Raw genomic sequence first — 15,937 nt, 5'->3', positions numbered from 1 at the left:
AGTTATTTTGCATCTGTTAAGTACTATTCATGAATTTTACAGGACAGCAAAACTTATATTGAGAAATGTTGATGAGTAATCAGTCTTATTGTATTAGAAAAATAAAAATATTATTTGATAACCAAAAATCACTTCCACATGTTTTTCTGACATAGCACATTATCCTTAAAATAGTCTCCAAACACCTAATTATTTTTACACTCACTTTTAAACAATCATTATTTTTAAACTCACTTTCAAACAATCTTCTTTAAATATTTGGTAGAATTCCCCTGTGAAGCCATATTTTTTGCTTGTAAAGAGTTTTTCTTTTTTTTTAATTACTGATTTAATTTCATTGCTAGTAATTGGTCTGTTCAGATTTCCTCTTTCTTCCTGATTTAGCCTTGAAAGATTGTATCTTTCTAGGAATTTATCTATTTCTTCCAGGTTTCCAATTTATTGGCATGTAACTCTCGTATTCTCTTATGATTATTCCTATGATGGTAGTTGTAACTTCTCTTTTATTTCTAATTTTATTTAATGGCCCCCTTTTTTTTTTCTCTTGATGAATCTGGCTAAAGATTTGTTCATTTTGTTTATCATTTTAAAAAACCAGCTTTTAGTTTCACTGATCTTTTCTCTTCTTTTCTTTTTTTGGTCTCTATTCCATTTATTCCCACTCTAATTGCAAGATGTTGTTAATACTCTTATTATTTTTTTATGGGAAGTGTTAGAGTTAGTTCATCTTTAGTGTCCTATTAGAACATCAAGTTTCCCACATCAGTTGCACATAAGTGAGTTGAGCAGCTTCTTTTTCAGACACAGACTTGGCTTGTACAGAATTCCGACTGCAGGTTAGCACATCGAAGCCAAAGAGGCCGTTCTGGTGCTAGACCCAGAATCTTGCTTCCAACTTCAGCTTGGTCCTAAAGATTTACTAACGTGTGAATTGTTGTTCACTTAATTTTCCTTTCTGTTCCATGTAACAGCAGTAACAATAATTATAACCATCATTCATCAACAATGTACTAGTCTCCAGTTGGTACACAAATATATTATCTCCTCTACACCGCCATGAAGTCGATATTATTCTTATCACAATTTATGGGGACATATCCAGAAGCATCATATAAATTTTCCAAAGTTTGTCAATATCATTCATAATAAATGATTGGGAGAACTATGCCCCTGAGTATGTCTGACATTGGAAACTGGGATCTAAAACTTTTTAAAATTATTTTTTGGGGGGAGGTGATTAAGTTTATTTATTTATTTCATTTTATTTTTTAAATGGAGGTACTGGGGATTGAACCCAGGCCCTCGTGCATGCTAAGCACACACTGTACCACTGAGCTATATCCTCCTCATAAAAATATTTTTTGTGTAATTGTAAATTGCACGTTCAATAATAGCTTATGACGCCCAGAATAGCATTAGTATACAACCAGATCAACTACGGTGTAATTTTGAGAACATAACAGTAGAAATGTAAGATACTCCTACTTATGAATTTGAGGATTGTATTCTGTTTCATTGAATTGAGGCAACAGTTCAGAACAATCAAAGGCCACTGTAACTGCCACCAAGCCATCCCAGCCCTTATTCACACAGAGAGGAACTACCTGGGATTGGCGGTGTGTGGGTGTCAGATTTTCTTGTTGTGTCAGAGTATTTACTGTGAAAGCACTGACATTGTATGATACAGCTTTTAGATAAATGAGATATACACTATTCTTTAGTTCTAAGTAAAGAAACAAAGAATTACTCACATCTTTGTCAATGACATGATATTCTTAATGCCCCTCAAGAACACACCTTAGGAAGAAACAGATAAGCCCAGAGCTTATTTGGTGCTATCCGGGCTAGTCCAGTAAGGAGGACATCAGGATCACGGACAAGCCCCAGCTCTTCACACCCAGCTGGGTGTCATGAAGCAGTTGTCATCCACAGATCAGCTTGTGTGAGTTGTTTGTTCCTTTGTTTCACAGTTGCTGGGTGACAGGTCAGCTCAGTCCCGACAGCTCAAACCCAAACGTTCCTTTGAAGCAATAACAATAATTCTTGGAGCAGATGCCTGGCAACTCAGGCCCACAAATCTTCCAATACAATGGAATCTCTTCCAAAAGTGTTTGCAGCTTTAACTAAGTCTGAGCAAAGCTAGAATTGCCTCTTTGGGCAAGTTTGAATCTGCCGGTCAGCAGTGCTGGAGGTCTAGGAAGTGGTCACGTGCTCCTCCAGCGGGCAGGACATCAAGTCTCACATGTTCGTGATGACATGCTGGCGTCCTCTGGTAACCAAAGCAGCTACTTACCATATGATCCAGCAATCCCACTCCTGGGCATATATCCAGAGGGAAATCTAACTCGAAAAGATACTTGCACCCAAGTGTTCACAGCAGCACTATTTGCAATAGCCAAGACATGGAAACAACCTAAATGTCCATTGGCAGATGACTGGATAAAGAAGCTGTGGTATATTTATACAATGGAATACTACTCAGCCATAAAAAATAATAAAATATTGCCATTTGCAGCAACATGTATGGACCTGGAGATCATCATTCTAAGTGAAGTGAGCCAGAAAGAGAAAGAGAAATGACATATCACTCATATGTGGAATCTAAAAAAACAAAAAGACAAATGAACTGATTTACAAAACTGAAACAGACTCACAGACAGAAAACAAACTTATGGTTACTGGGGTGGGGGGAGTGGTGGGAAGGGATAAATTGGGAGTTCAAGATTTCCAGATACTAATTGCTATATATAAAATAGATAAATAACAAGTTTATACTATACAGCACAGGGAGCTACATTTGATACCTTGTAGTAACCTATAATGAAAAAGAATCTGAAAAGAAATCTATGTATGTTTATGTCTGACTGAAACATTATGCTGTACACCAGAAGTTGACACAACCTTGTCAATTGACTATACTTCAATTAAAAAAAAAACAGTAAGTCATAGAAAGAAAACCACGGTATTTATCAAATTATTATGGCTTTAAAGTAAATTTAAAATCAGGCTCACCAAGCAAATTAAGCTCTTTGTGTTGTCATTAAGGAAGTCCTTAAGCTTGCTGTGGATTCTAAAGATTAGATCTCTCTGACCTAATTTTGAAAACTCACTTTGTCACTAGAATTTATATATAGCGCTGGCGCAGAAGGACATTTGTTCAAGGGTAGTGGAATCAACCGAAGGAGTGAGGGCTGAGAGAGAAACATCCACTTCTGAAGCTAGCATGGCCAAGGAAGAGAAAAATCAGTAAAGCATTAGATTGGACGAGAAAAAGAAGGACCAGATTAAACGTTTGGACGCAACTCTCGCATTTCCTAAAGCACATTTTTTGCAACATTAGCCTCAGACAAAGAATAACTCAAGGACTAAACAGACTTGTGGAAATTTTGTCTATCACATCTTCATTTAAGATTTATAATGTATTTTAGTATATCAAATGTTTGGTTATATCGTAAATTAAAAAAAAGTCAACATTGTTTAACCCAGCATCTCCTAAACATGTTTGACCAGGAAATTTTTTATGCTACACCTGTAAATATTCCATAGATCTATTGTTTCAAGAATTGTCATGTGGAAAAATGCTGCTCTGGGCAAAAACAGTCTAAGAGTAAGCTCCTGATTTGCATTTCTTTGATAAGGTATCACCTTACACCAGTCAGAATGGTCATCATTAAAAAGTCCACAATGATAAAAGCTGGAGAAGCTGTGGAGAGAAGGGAACCCTTCTACACTGTTGGTGGGAGTGTAGATTGGTGCAGCCATTATGGAGGACAGTATGGAAGTTCCTTAAAAAACTAGAAATAGACTTACCCTGTGATCCAGCAATCCCACTACTGGGCATATATCCAGAGAGAACTCTAATTTGAAAATACACCTGCACCCCAATGTTCATGGCAGCACCCCATACAATAGCCAAGACATGGAAACAACCTAAACATCCATCAACAGATGACTGGATAAAGCAGCTGTGGTATATTTACACAATGGAATACTACTCAGCCATAAAAAAGAATGAAATAATGCCATTTGCAGCAACATGGACGTTCCTGGAGAATGTCATTCTGAGTGAAGTAAGCCAGAAAGAGAAAGAAAAATACCATACAATATCACTCATATGTGGAATCTAACAAAAAAAGAGAAAAAGAGGACACTAATGAACTCATCTGCAAAACAGAAACAGACTCACAGACATAGTAAACAATCTTATGGTTACCAGGGGAAAGAGAGGGTGGGAAGGGATAAATTTGGGAGTTTGAGATTTGCAAATGTTTGCCACTATATATAAAAACAGATTTAAAAAACAAAATTTCTTCTGTATAGCACAGGGAGCTATATTCAATATCTTGTAATAACCTTTAATGAAAAAGAATATGAATATGAATGCATGTATGTATTTGCATGACTGGGACATTGTGCCGACACCAAAAATTGACACATTATAACTGACTGTACTTCAATTAAAAAAAAAGAAACCAATCGTCCCAAGTGAATACTTTTTCTCCCAAGACAAAATAATGAGCTGCGCTTTTGATAAAGCATTATTCTTGTGTTCAGTTTTTTTATTTATGAATTCCAATTAATTCAACTCAGTTTCCTATACTTTCTTCATAAATGATTGAAACCTAGGATCTGATTATTGCAAGTTTATGAAGGGGGAGGGTGTAGCTCAAAGATGGAGCACGTGCTTAGCATGCACGAGGTCCAGGGTTCAATCCCCAGTACCTCCATTAAAAAATAGTAAACAAACAAACAAACATAATGATCTCCCAAATAAATAAATAAATAAGATCTATTGAAAAACTTTTAAAAAGAAAAAAAATTTATGGAGATGGAAATGATAGGGAGTTAGAACAATTTCAGGCACAGTTTATTTTTAGTAAGAAAATTACTCACTAAGGCTGAAGAAATACCAGATAGCTCATTTTTATTCTATTTTCCTATTAATAATGTTTTTCTGATAATGTTCTGGATATCTACTATAGGTCAAACACTGTGTAGGCAACTGAAATATAAAAACTCGTAAGAAATAGTGTCTATACTACAGTGATCCAAGTAAGGGAAACAGACATATTTATAAACTATGGGTAAGTGTCACCACACAGGTGAGTAAGGACACCCTGAGATTGCACAGCTCAGACTCGGGGAACCATGATGTTTTCCCAAAGAAGATATTGGGAGGAGTCCTGTAAAATAATTAGAAGTAAACAGGATGAAAGTCCTTCGGGTGCAGATGTTTTTTCTAAACAGACAAACCGGGATGTATGCCGGCATGTGAACTGACTGTAAGCCCAGTCAGTAAGCATTCAGAACTACAGAATGGCCGGAGCATCCTCAGAAAATGTAAAAAGATAAAGCCAGAGCAGTCCACCTGGCATCTCTGGGCAGATGACGGAGGCAACCATGGCTTCTGCTGCACATTTTAGAATAAAGGAAGAGTGGAACTTCGTGGCCAAGGAAAGGAGGAAAGGCAGCCCCCAGGCTGCGTACTGCAAGAACAGCTTCGTAGACACCAGCGTGAGGCTTCTGGATAAGATTGAAAGGAGCTCTCTCACAAGACAGAGTTCGCCTTCAAAGAAGAGAGGCAAACCCAGAAGTGAGTTCGTGTTTGAACTTTCGAGGGAGCACTGGAAGGCTGCTTGAAGAAAATGAAGGAACCCAGTGTGAGTTTCAACCATCTGAAGAGCATTCCTCCAGAACTGGGAGATGGTGAAGACTTAGAGAAACTGGATTGTCCTGGAAATCTAGAATTAACCGAGCTCCCCTTTGACTTAAGTAATTTGAAGCAGGTTTCCTTCCTAGATATCTCAGCAAACCAGCTCTCCAGCGTCCCGGCCTGTGTCCCGCGGATGTCTAATTTGCGATGGTTGGACATCAGCAACAATAGCCTGAATGACCTGCCGCAAGACATGGACAGGCTAGAGGAAATGCAGGTCTTCCTCCTGTATAAGAGCAGGATGACCACCTTCCGCACGCCCTGCTTAACCTAAAGAAGCTCACCCTGTTAGTCAACCGTGGGGACCACTTGGTGGAGCTCCTGACTGCCCTTTGTGATCCATCCACACCTTTAAAATTCATAAGCCTTATGGACAGTCCCACTGAAAATACACAATGTCAAGATGGTGATGCAGTGATAGAAAGTGAACGAGATCGCCGGCATTTTGATAACGAATTTCTGAAAGCCTGTCTTGAAGATCTTAAAGAAAGAGAATCTGTTCCCAGCTATACCGCCAAAGTGTCTTTCATCCTTCGGCTTTGATACCATCCAGCAGAAGACTACGGAATCTTCCTGCCCTGAGAGGCCATAAATCTTCATGTTGTGGGTCATGCCAGAGAGGGATAATAGCTTGTGCTTAAGGGCAAAGTCTAGAAACCACGGTCATAGTTAGGAAAAATGATTTTCACATTCAAGTATGTGAATACCTCTTTCTATTAACTGGAGAATTAATTGATAAATGGGTTTATATATTGATATTTAGAAGTTTATTTGCATACACCTGTTTCTAAATAATATACATTTCGTATTTTAGAAAATGTGTTTTTTTTAAAACTGTCACTTAAAGACCAAATTTTGAAGTTGATTGCATTGTTTTCAGGAATCCGGGGAGAAAGGGGCTGTGAAAAGAATATTGATATTGGACTAGTCAGATGAAAGTTTATTTTTAAAGAGGTTAATACATTTCTGTCTTTTGACTGGTAACAGCTTTCCTTGGGTTTGTTACACAAATTGTTATTTTCACATGTTTTAAGTTATATTTTACAAGGGGTAGGCGCTCAGGAAAGGCTTTTAGGTGTATAATCTGGCCTTGAAGGTAGAAAGAAGGGCTGGATTCTCTGCCCGGGCACTGGGCTCAGATGGCGCGCTGGTGGCCCGAGCGGAGGAAGTGTGGGCCTGGCTGGTCACAGGAAGCCTTGCACGCCCTGCGTGGACCGTCAGGCTGCCCTGCGTGGGCACCGTGGGCACCCCTCAGAGAAAGGAGCAGAGGTGGTGCTGCCAGGGCCCCATCCTCCAAGGAGGCCATGTAAGGTAGCGGGAGTGGCTAGTCCACGCTGACGTGGCACCCTTAGCCAGGCTTTGCTGCAGGAGAACTCTGCCCCTGGCCAAGATACTGCGGCCCAGAGGGAGCTCATGAGACTGGGTTTATGTTTGGTAAAGAAGGGATTCATTACAGGGCTTTGGACTTTTCCACTGTGTTGTATGAATTGGAGAAATCATAAAAATATGGATTTTTATACTATTATCTTGGGCTGAAATAATCAAGATTGTCCCTCTGCTGAAGTTTGTTTAAACAAGTAGCATTTGTGATGGAGAAGGAAAAAAATACATATATTCACATAGTTATATATGAGTCAGCTCCCATATTGTCCAGCCAAGTGCTGTCTGATGGAACTTCCTACAGTGACAGAAATGTTCCACATCTATACTGTCCAATTTGGGAACCACTAGATGCATGTACTTCTTGAGCAATGCCTGGTATGACTGAAGAAGAATTTTTAATTACATTTAAATTTAAGTAGCCAAAGGTAGCTTTCATATTGGATAGCACAGATCTAGCCAGTTGGGTTTTTTGGAAGTTAATCTGCGCTAGAAATGAAGGGTGATTTTTGTTTCATTTCTATTTTCTTACCTGAAGAACTAGCCTAGCCGACCCCAAGAGGGGTTAATATTGACAACCAATATTTTGCCTTGATTGGCTTAATCATAATTCTAAGTATATCATCCTCAATAGACATAAAATAAGCAGAACATTTTAAAACACGGTGATGCTTCAGTAGAGCGCTGCTTCAACTTGACCTGCTTTTCGGAGTTAGTTTTTAAGAGATGAAATGAGTAACAAAATGAGAAATCACTTTAATTGAACCTCAATTGTATTTTTCTTTTTAACACATTTAAAGTATTTACATTTAGTTATACTACATGAGTGAATTTGGAATTTTATTTCATGCCAAGGTATATGTCACATACAGCCAAATGGAAATATCTGAAAAGGGGGGAAATAAGGGCTTTCACATAAATTGGCAGTCCATAAGTTATGTAAAATTTCAATAAAACCAATCTTTTGTGCAAAAAAAAAAAAAAAAAGATAAAGCCAGAGAGGTGAGCGCAGGTTATGAAGAACATTAAACCACCGGCTTAAGGTCTATTTTCACTTTATTTAGAAGGCGATCAGAGTCATTGAAGATTTTAAGTAGGAGATAAAACCACGACCAGATTTACATTTAAGAAGTACGGTTAGCAAGAGAACATGTTGATTTTGAATTGTTTCCAAACATGAAAGAATGTCGTTAAAATAGATGAAGCAAGCAACATAATGAATTCGCACTGAGAGTAAATCTCTTTCAAAGCAACAGATTGTGATCCCAAAATAGCACACCATTGTCATTTCACTTTTGTGCTATATTAGTTCTTTCAGGTAATTTTCTTGAAATAGCTATAAAACTGAAGCAAGAAACTATTTATGGCATTTTTTTTAAGTTACATCTCTCCATTAACAAATTCTGTACAAAACTTGACCGTCAATCAGTCTTTATCCACAATTGATAACTGGTTCTGTCCCAATTTAGGTGATTTTGTACCTAAATTTGTTTTAAATAAAAATGGTACTGGCATTAATGGAACATGATCTGAATACACACACACACACATGTGTTTATATAACTGCGTCACTTTGCTGTGCACCTGAAACTAACATAATACTGTAAATCAAATTTAAAAGCTGGTGCTGGCACAGAACAGCTGCTCTACCTCTGATCAATGTTATTCAGGAACTTTCACCTGTTCCGCAGGAACTGTAACCTGGGACGGCTGAGCCTCCGGCAGACCTGGTGCCGGAGCTGGAGCAGAAGGCAAGCCCATGCACGCATTCTGGCACCTTGCTTTCTGGCGTTGGGAATATTTAAAGACAAAGAAGAAGGACACCTGTATCTCAGGCTGAATTTGGGGCTCCCCTCGGAAATCTTTTCCACTAGATTTACGAATTAAAGATTTGGTCTTCCTAAGTTTTGGAGAATCATCTAACACAAATGGGTCAGCATTGCTAGCTATTTAATATAAATCTCTGTCTATGGCTTTAGGAAATTTTCCAGATGAATCATACATCTGAGTTTGAAAAGATGCATTGTCTTTTTTTCTAACAGAGAATATAATGATATGTATATAGGAGGACAAACATAGAAACAGATAAATACGGTACTTGAGACTTGAGCCTATGCCCCTTGAAAAATTATGGGGTTTTTGTTTGTGTTTTAGTGTGTTTTTAAAGGAAATATAGGAATTCCAGGAATAATTCTTACTTTATTGGCATTCCGTTTTGGTTAGTATAATTCCTGGGGAAAAATCTGGGCGATTGATTGGGTTAATTGTTTCCATTTGAAAACCAAGACAAAAGAGGTCTCATCCAGATGTCAAATCAGGTACAGTGTTACTGACGGAATCACTCAAAACAGAAGAGGTTTTATTAGACTCGCAAAAAGAGTATGTTTCAGATTTTACAATAGGTGGCATTTAGGGCCGTTTCACTGGGTTCATTAAGAACCCGTAAGTGATGCTTTCAATAAATTTGTGGCTCTAAATGGGAATTGATCAGGAAGATGAGAAAAGCCAAGAAGGAGGACGTGTGTTCAAACTGAAGGAAGTCCTAAGAAACTGGAATGTCAACATGTGAATAAAGCCCAGGAAATTTATGTGATTCCCATTGTGTTTTTTTTCTCCCATTGTTTTTGAAGCAATATTTTTTATCATCACCACATTGACAAGTAGGCCAAGATATAGTTCAAGAAGTAGGCCTCTTCATTTTCACAGTTTATCAGGAGAATATTATTTTGTGAATAAGTAGAGCAGTCTGGATTTGAGAACTTCTTGGCCAGAAGCAAAGTAATAATTGAAGAGTTTTTCTAATACATAGATGTATTTCTTTAGTTCATTCAAATGTGAGGATCCCTTTTACCTATAAGGGATGAAATATTAAAATTTCTTCAGCGTTCTCCAAGCCCACATTGCTGTATTTAAATGGACTCAAAAACGGGGGAGGGTAGAGCTCAGTGTTAGAGCATGTGCTTAGCATGCACGAGGTCCTGGGTTCAATCCACAATGCCTCCATTAAAATAAATTAAGTAAATAAATAAACCTAATTCCTCCCCCCAAAGAAATAAGTTAAAAAAAAACCTCAATATAAAAGAGTTGCTTTGTCTAATTTTTGTTATTGAAGAAGATGGAAAAAAATTAATAACCAGCAGCACAATGTGATTGCAGCTCGGGGCAAAGCATAAAGCTCTTATCTATAGTGTCCCCTAAAAAGAGGACTGGCCAGGGGACAGGAAGTCAGGAGAAGTGCCTCTTAAACTTGTGTCTTCTAAATAGAGCCACTCAACGCACAGGTCACGCTGCCAGTCCACGGGCTCCTGCCAACTGGTGACAGAATTCACTTCTAACCTCTCACCACCTGGGTAAGACATTTACCAGATAGGAGCAGGGAAATAAAAAATGAATTCTTAAAATAATACAAGAAGATACTTCAAACAAAAACTAGCAGAGAACAAAAAAAGTGTAAAAAATTTTAAGGCAGCAACAACATGATTTTGGCATGTTAAGAAAAGTTTAATAAAGGAAATTAAAAATAGATGGCTAACGACAAAACTTTAATTCAGGAAATTGAAGATCAGATTCCTCATGATACAAAGCAAGATGCTATGGAAGTTACAGGCTGAATTTCCTATTCAGAGACAATAGTACCAGAATATCTTACGCTACAAAACTCTATTTCTTGGGACATAAATTTCCTATGGGCTATTAGTTAGGAAATTATTTTATAGATGGGAATAATGAGTTCCAAGGAAGTAATGTGGCCCAGATTACATACCCAAGAAGTGCAATATTAGAAGGATTGACAGTTTGGAAACACACACACACACACACACACACACACACACACACACACGCACGCACATTACCTGACCTAGATTACAGTCGAGAAACCTGAAGACAGGAGGGCGTCGCCTACGTGATGGGTCCCTGGATCTTTGTGGATCTGACTCCCCACTTCGGGCACATGGGTCTTATCAAGGCTTCCAATTCGCTAGCCACTTTGACTCATCCGGTCCAATTAGCATCACGGCATGAATACTGTGGATCCATGTGATGTTCTGTGGGTCATTCTGAGGACACGGGTCTCCTGGGACCACATCTGGGCAGAGCAAGAGGGCAAACACAGCCCTGGCGCAAAGTTCTTAAGGGCTGGAAAAGTCTGGTCTGTTCCAAGTCCATGTCAGCTGTCCACAATCCTCTCTTCCAACTAGAATGGAAAAGAACAGGTTCCTCAAGTCCCCGGCCGTACAGCACGTACCTGTGATTCTACTTGAGCAGGGACAGTCACCGCTGGCCCGGCAGCCACAGCTTGGATGCCACCTGGGTGGACGTGTCAGGAGTCAGCTTCCTCCTGTGGCCAAGCGGCAGGTGGGCCAGCTCTGAGTCGCGTGTCAGCATCTGCTTTTTTGAACACTCCTGGCAGGAGCCACTGTGACTTGGCTTCCCGCTTGAAGCCGACTCTGCGATGAAGATGGCTTTGCCAGACTTTTGTTCAAGGTGCTCAGGGGAACCCACAGCTGGAGGAGAGAGACGGGAAATGGGGCTGGACGAGAGAGAAGCTGAGGTGTGATGATGTCCCAGCGAAATCCTCCCTCTTTGGACTCTGGACTCTGCAGAGAGGTCTGGAGCGGGGATGGCCTTTCAGAGTTGTCCCCGGTTGGGGAGAGGGGCTGGGCCAATGGGCCCCAGGGTGCAAGCTAACCCCAGAAGCAGCCGTGACCGTGATGGGCCAGTCTCCTCCAGCCACAGCGATCCCCAGAAACAGACGCCAGCGGGGAGCATCTCCCCAGAGCACCCGGCGGCTAGAAGGATATGCCCTTCACTTTTTAAGGGAAACACAGGCTGCACATAGGAGCACCTGCCGCTGTTAGATGACAGTATGTGGGGCCACTTCCGGGCTCTCTATTCCGCTCCTTTGTTCAACTTCTCCGTCTTTGCACAGCTATCACATCATTTTAATTACTACGGCTTTATAATAAGTCTGAGTATTTGGAAGCATCCAGCATTGTTCTTCCAAGGATCATAAATTATCCCTCCATTTATTTAGTCTTCTTTCATCCTAATAAGGATTTTAATTTCTAGTGTAGAGGCTTTGAACCTCCTCTGACAGATTTATTCCTGGATATTTGATGTCTATTGGTGCTGTCGTAATGGTATGTTTTTCCATTTCCTTTTTTTGGTTATCTTGTTGATGGAATGCAAACGATTTCTGTCGATTGAACACATATGCAATAACTTTGTGACATTCAATTATCAATTCTAAACATTTGTAAACTCTTTATATTTTCTAGGCACAGAATGACTGTCTGTGAATAGCAATTGTTTAATTTTTTTCTTTTCCAATTATTCCGTCTTTTATCCATGCCTTATTTTACTGGCTTAATCTCCAGTACAGTGTTGAATGCTGTGTTAGCAATGAGCATCCTTATCTCATTCTTAATTTCAAGGAACATCTCTTCAGTATGTCACCATCGTGAAAGCTGCTTGCCCTAGGATATTTCAGATATTCTTATAGACTACTTAGAGGTTAAGATACTTCCCTTCTCTTTCTAGTATACCCAGAGTTTTTCATCAGGAGAATTAGTTAGCATTAGAATCAGTTGAATTTTGTCAATTGATTTTTCTTTTTCTTTTTTCCTTTTATCCATTTATTATTAATTTTTAAAAATTTTTTATTGAAGTATTGACATAGTTACAATGTGTCAGTTTCTGGTGTACAGCACCATGTCCCAGTCATGCGTACACAGACATATATTCATCTTCATATTCTTTTTCATTAAAATTTATTGCAAGATATTGAATACAGATCCCTGTGCTATATAGAAGAAATTTGTTTTTTAATCTATTTTTTATACGTATGATTTTTCTAAACCTATCAAAATCGTCATGTGATTTCTCTCCCCTCCCCCATCTTTTTCTTAGATTGGTAAATCACACTGGTTTCTCAGTGTTTAACTCTGCACATGGGCAGACCCTACCTGACGTATACACACACACACACACACAAACACACTTCCTGAACTGGAAAGTACACATTTGATGAAGACTGTCTGCATCTATGTCCACAATTGGTCTTTAGTGTTACTTTCTTGTAACTTCCTTGTGGGAATTCCAAATCGATGGCTGAATGCTAGTATAAAAAGAACGAGGAACTCTTCCCTTCTTTCCATTTCTTGGAAGAATTTATGTCTGATTGGTGTTATTTCCTATTTACTTTTCTTTTTTCAATTTTTGGCAAGATACACTAGTGAAGCTTTCCGGGCCTGGGGTTTTTACTGTGGGAAGGTTTTTTAAATGATGTATCCAACTTTAACGTTCAGACTGTTTAGGGGCGACATCCAAGCCCTCTTTACTGAGTGGTTCTTACTCACCAAGTAACATGTCAAGTGTACATGACGCCCCACAGTGACAGAGGCTGATGCAAAGGTAATCCCGTGAAGCTAAAAGGAGCTTGTGTTGAAAACACAAATGTGAGATGCATGGCCCTTCTTTCGTGGAATGTATATTCTGGAGGGGGAGAAGGGCTTTTGTCAAATATACAGCCATAAATATCATACTTCAGTCTTGAAGAATTTAAAGAGAGGTTCGGGACAGCACAAGCGTTCATAATCGGAAGATTTGGGTCTCTGGGTGTATTAGGGGTAAATTTCTTAAAGAAATTCTATTTGTGCAAAATTAAGTACTTCCACCTAATCTGTGTTTATACTTTGTAATTATTCCTTTCATCTTTAAAAACATCCTGTTGACATAGCTACTCCTCCACAGAGCTCCTCCGAGATGGGCTGTGGGTGCCCTCCAGTCTCTCCTATAGTCCAGGGTATCCCCCCAGGAGGGGCGACTGCTTCCTCGGCCACCTCCTCTCTCTGCCCAAGGAGGGGGCGGCTGGGTTTCTCATTCTCCTCCAGCTGCCATTGCTTCTCCCCGCCACACGGGGTCTCTGTTGACAGCTGGTCCTCCACCGTCGGCCAGGTAAGGCGTCCCTGCATCTCTCCCAGCATCCGCCCGGTTTGGACGCACATCTCGCTGAGCCAGATGCAGGGAGCACTGCTTCCACATTATTCCAAAAACTGTCTCTGCAGTTCTGAGCCCTCCCTTCATAACTCTCAAAACTCGGAGAGCCCCCTCTGCCCCTCTGTCCAGGTCAGCACCGGCCCTTGTGAGGACTGTTGGACTAAAAGGCCCGGCTCTAACAGCAGGCAAAACACTGCAGAGGCCCAGAGCCCCTTTTACAGACCCGGGAAGCGACTGCGTTTGCTCAGAAAAGGGCAGGGATCTATTTCCAGAGCTCAAAGGAAATTTTCTTCCTAAGGATGACTTCCTAGCACCTTTCTCTCTAGATCAAAGAAACACAAACAGGCGTTTAACTTGGGGGGATGTATGCAATTAAATACTCTTTAATTAAACATCTTTTCTTTTGTTCTAGCAAACATCGGTATGGAGAAAAATAATAATTAGTCATAATCTCCTGAAGATACGCTATGTATCTAATTACAGCAGTCAGGCTGCCCCAGGGTTGGGGGGGGGTCCCTTCTCTGTTATGAGGAATGCAACTCTTTAAACCTTTCCTTGGCTACTATTTTCTCTCTCTTTCTTCATTTTCCTTATTCTTCCCTGACCTTTTCTAGTTTGTCCACATCTTTTAGAAAGTATAGCGACCAAAAGTAGCCACAGTTTCCTCATGAAGAGTTCATGAATGCATAATACAGCAGAAAGATTGCTTCCAAATGCCCACAAATTATTCCTTTTAATAAATTCCAGAATCCTTACTTACTTGGGTTCAGCATCAAGATTCCAAGTTTCCTTTTATATTTTTGTCTGGTCAGTCCTTTCCATTTGTTAACTTCTACTAACTGTTATCCTGCTTTAGAAACCAATATTTTTGCTCATGCCACTTTGATCCTTATTTTAACATTTGAGGAAAAGATGGCAAGATTTCCAAATCCAAGATTATTTCACATCTCAACCCCTTTGTATGTATTAGACTGATCATTCAGTAGTTTCCATGTATTGACCTTTAAAATAATTACCTTGTACTCTCCCCCAAATATCTGAACATTTATTTTAAAAAGGCACAATTCAGATAGTAACTTACAATGTCCTGCTGATTCCGGGCAAATTTAATAGCATTTTCTCCATCTTAACAATGATGCAACTCTTTTGTACAAAACAAAGACCCGTTTCTATTACATGTCTTTCAATAAAGTGCTATGACTACAGGGAATATTTTATTTTAGTTTTAACACTAACGTATCTGGAAGCAAATATGTAGGTAGAATAATTTCTCTGCATTTTTATTGCACCATTATTTTAAGTAAGGTCATATGTATAAGTTCTATAGCATATAGTTACACTGTTCGGCAGACAATACAATTTATTGTATTGTTCTACTATAATTTATTGAATCAAACACCCTCAAGTCTATGAATCTTAAAATGACATTGGAAATCATCACATAAAGCCCCACAATTAAAGACTCTGAGGTTCAAGCTTCAGAGATTTGTCTAAAATCAATTAATTCGTGATCAAAACTGGATTAGAAACCCATTTTTCTGAGGCAAAAATCCAAGGTTCTTTCGTCTACACGACACCGTCCTCTGAACTTGCCACTTCAGTAACTTTTCATGAAATGTAGAGTCCATTGGGAATAACATTGAGAAGCTTTCAGTCTGTGAACTCAAGTACCAAAGAATTGCAGCTTTGCAGCAAAAAAAATCTTTCATTAGTATCAATTAATTTGTTGTAAATATGATTTGTAATTAGCACTAAATGAAATTTGAGACGTATTTTCAAAGAAGATAATAAATAAACATTGTCGATCACTGCCTGATGGTCTTGCTGGTTTTAAACCCACTGTAT

At 39.2% G+C, this 15,937-nt stretch overlaps 1 pseudogene; it reads left to right on the top strand.

Annotated features, from left to right (window-relative positions):
* Positions 1-5,385: 5,385 nt before the first annotated feature.
* LOC102544813 (leucine-rich repeat-containing protein 2 pseudogene) lies at positions 5,386-6,256 on the top strand (annotated as a pseudogene).
* Positions 6,257-15,937: the final 9,681 nt, after the last annotated feature.

This window comes from Vicugna pacos, chromosome 2 (genome assembly GCF_048564905.1).
Source record: "Vicugna pacos chromosome 2, VicPac4, whole genome shotgun sequence".
Taxonomy (NCBI): domain Eukaryota; kingdom Metazoa; phylum Chordata; class Mammalia; order Artiodactyla; family Camelidae; genus Vicugna; species Vicugna pacos.
Note: the sequence above shows the minus strand (reverse complement) of the source record. Positions and strands in the feature narration are given on the sequence as shown.